The sequence below is a fragment of the Theropithecus gelada genome, chromosome 5, assembly GCF_003255815.1.
Source record: "Theropithecus gelada isolate Dixy chromosome 5, Tgel_1.0, whole genome shotgun sequence".
Taxonomy (NCBI): domain Eukaryota; kingdom Metazoa; phylum Chordata; class Mammalia; order Primates; family Cercopithecidae; genus Theropithecus; species Theropithecus gelada.
The window spans coordinates 89433283-89436833 of record NC_037672.1 but is presented as its reverse complement, the minus strand read 5'-3'; the positions used below and the strand labels follow the sequence as shown (position 1 = coordinate 89436833).

General features: G+C 39.8%; 1 non-coding gene across 1 annotated transcript; it reads right to left on the bottom strand.

Annotated features, from left to right (window-relative positions):
- Positions 1 to 213: 213 nt before the first annotated feature.
- LOC112625659 lies at positions 214 to 399 on the bottom strand. Its single transcript, XR_003119734.1, has one exon. It is a non-coding gene; the product is annotated as a U2 spliceosomal RNA (small nuclear RNA).
- Positions 400 to 3551: the final 3152 nt, after the last annotated feature.

Below are 3551 nucleotides of genomic sequence, written 5' to 3'. Positions count from 1 at the left end.
TTAATAATCTTTAAAATAGCCATGGCAGGTTGGGTGCAGTGGCTCAGGCATGCAATCCCAGCACTTTGAGATCCCAGGGCAGGAAGATCACTTGAGCCCAGGAGTTCAAAACCAGCCTGAGCAACAAAGCAAGACCTGACTCCACCTACATTTTTTTAATTTAAAAAATGTATACAATAAAACAAAATAAAATATCCATGACATCACATTATTCGGAGTTTTACAAATAATTTTTAAATAAATCCTTATATTTTCTCATATGGAAATGAAAAATACCATTCCATTTTAAATACTCTGGGGGTCCTGATTTTCCTCACAGTCTGCAGTTTCACTTTAGCAATCAAACACTGATAAGAACAGATACTACACTTGATCTTAGCCAAAAGGTCAAGAAGCGATAACAAACAGAGATATAGACCAATGGAACAGAACAGAGCCCTCAGAAATAATACCACACATCTACAGCCATCTGATCTTTGACAAACCTGACAAAAACAAGAAATGGGGAAAGGATTCCCTATTTAATCAATGGTGCTGGGAAAACTGGCTAGCCATAAGTAGAAAACTGAAACTGGATCCCTTCCTTACATCTTATACAAAAATTAATTCAAGATGGATTAGAGACTTAAATGTTAGACCTAAAACCATAAAAACCTTAGAAGAAAACCTAGATAATACCATTCAGGACATAGGCATGGGCAAGGACTTCATGTCTAAAACACCAAAAGCAATGGCAACAAAAGCCAAAATGGACAAATGGGATCTAATTAAACTACAGAGCTTCTGCACAGCAAAAGAAACTACCATCAGAGTGAACAGGCAACCCACAGAATGGGAGTCAATTTTTGCAATCTACTCATCTGACAAAGGGCTAATATCCAGAACCTACAAAGAACTCAAACAAATTTACAAGAAAAAAACAAACAACCCCATCAAAAAGTGGGCAAAGGATATGAACAGACACTTCTCAAAAGAAGACATTTATGCAGCCAACAGACACATTAAAAAATGCTCATCATCACTCGCCATCAGAGAAATGCTAATCAAAACCACAATGAGATACCATCTCACACCAGTTAGAATGGCAATCATTAAAAAGTCAGGAAACAACAGGTGCTGGAGAGGATGTGGAGAAATAGGAACATTTTTACACTGTTGGTGGGACTATAAACTAGTTCAACCATTGTAGAAGACAGTGTGGCCATTCCTCAAGGATCTAGAACTAGAAATACCATTTGACCCAGCCATCCCATTACTGGGTATACACCCAAAGGATTATAAATCATGCTGCTATAAAGTCACATGCACACGCATGTTTATTCCGGCACTATTCACAATAGCAAAGACTTGGAACCAACCCAAATGTCCATAAATGACAGACTGGATTAAAAAATTTGGCACATATACACCATGGAATACTATGCAGTCATAAAAAAGGATGAGTCCATGTCCTTTGTAGAGACATGAATGCAGCTGGAAACCATCGTTCTCAGCAAACTATTGCAAGAACAGAAAACCAAATACTGCATGTTCTCACTCATAGGTGGGAATTGAACAATGAGAACACTTGGACACAGGAAGGGGAACATCACACACCGGGACATGTTGTGGGGCGGGGGAAGGGGGAAGGGATAGCATTAGGAGATATACCTAATGTAAATGACAAGTTAATGGGTGCAGCACACCAACATGGCACATGTATACAATATGTAACAAACCTGCCCGTTGTGCATATGTACCCTAGAACTTAAAGTATAATAAAAAAAAAAAATCGAACACACAGTGCCATCTCTGCCCTTAAACCATGCTTGAAATCTCTGTTAGATCAGGAAAAGTGATACAGGGAAACAGCTTTTAACTTCTCAAATCCGATAAAGACCAAATGGATTTCTGTAAAGAAAGAATCAAATGGAATTAATGCTTTTTAGCCGTATTCCTTCTCTGGTGGGAAATGCAACCTTAACACAAGTACTTTCCATACTTGGCCTCCTGTTTGTTAGGAAAACAAGAAACAAGAAGTTGACCTTGGGAGGACGAATCTTGAGCAGAACTCTGCTCCAGGCAAAAGAGATAACAGAAGCAGCCACCGGTATGATACTGAAGTAGGGGGAAGGGTGTTGTACACCTTGAGATAAAGTCTAGGAAACTCGAGCTTTTGTCTGGAAGCAACGAGCAGAAAAGTAGAGACGCACTTGAGCAGAAGGAGGCACTGGAGTTTGAATGACAGCTTGTCTTCATCCTTAGTGCCCTCCTGCTGACCTCCTGGAAAATTAGATTTCCACTCAAGGGAAAAAGTCTGCATGCATTTCCTCAGCCATAATTTACTTCTTTAAAAAAGATGGTATTAGACAAGAAAATAATTAGACTTTAAAAAGAAAAAAAATATATGCTATGATGAAATAGAAAGAACTATCCAAAAATTTCTTTGAAGACCTTGTTCTTCCATAAGTGAGTTATGTAGCTTTGTGTGACCTGCCCCCTACCCAACTTTTCTGGGTCACAGATTCCTCGTTTGTGAAATGAAGGAGTTGAGTCTGATGATTTCTATCAGCCCTCCCTGCCCTAACACTAAGTTGTGTTTCATATTCTCTATTTAAAGAACCTGAAAAGGATGTGATAAAGTTTTAAAAAGAGTTTCGTCAAATATGCTTTGAAAAGGAAAGTTGGTGCTTAGAGGGGTTCACTTCACCAAAGTGACATTTTATGCCTCTGAGCACCTCCTCTCAGCTGATTTCATTTTGGTACTTTTTCTCTCTCTGTATACAACTCTTCCAAATGCCAGTTCCTCTATTAACATCAGCCTCGATTCAGAATACCACCCACCCTCCTGTACTGTCTCAGGAGCTCCAAATAGAATGTTACTAAAGGAACAATTGGTTTTTGTCTATTCACAGAGATAGAGGAACGGATGAAGGCAATCATCAAAGCCTCAGCTCCCTTCCTTGAGCCCTGGAACATGCACCAGTTTTACTGGGAGCAAGGCTCTGGCTCAGCAGCCTAACCAGGATGTCTCCATTGAGAACCATTTATACAGGTTCACTGGCCTGAGCAAAATTGAGGGTTCACTGTTCAATTTCAACAGAAACCAAAAACAAACAAAAATAGAGACCTCTAGAAAGCAAGTTGAAATGACCATAGCTTCAGTTCTATAATACAGGGCATAATTGTTTTTATGTGCTTTTCATGTGCCCTGTGCTACTACAGGTATGAGTCACTGAGCCCTGCCAGGACTCCTTATAAAAATACACAACCTATGGGAAATTGAAGGATTTGAAATTGACAAGGCCCCCTCACCTGGGAATCTTGTCAAAATGCAGATTCTGATTCAGAGGGTCTACAGCGTGTCACAACCTCCTGTAGCTCTGACAAGCTCATGGTGCTGCTGGAGCTGCCGAGCCACAGTCCATACTGAGTAGAAGAGTATAGAGCCTTTCAGATTCATTCTGGATTCTGCATCTATCTCATAACTAATGGATCTAGTCTCTGGTATTCTATTAACCAAGACATCCTCTGATCAACAATCCTGCATCTGCAATATTTTGGTCATTGAC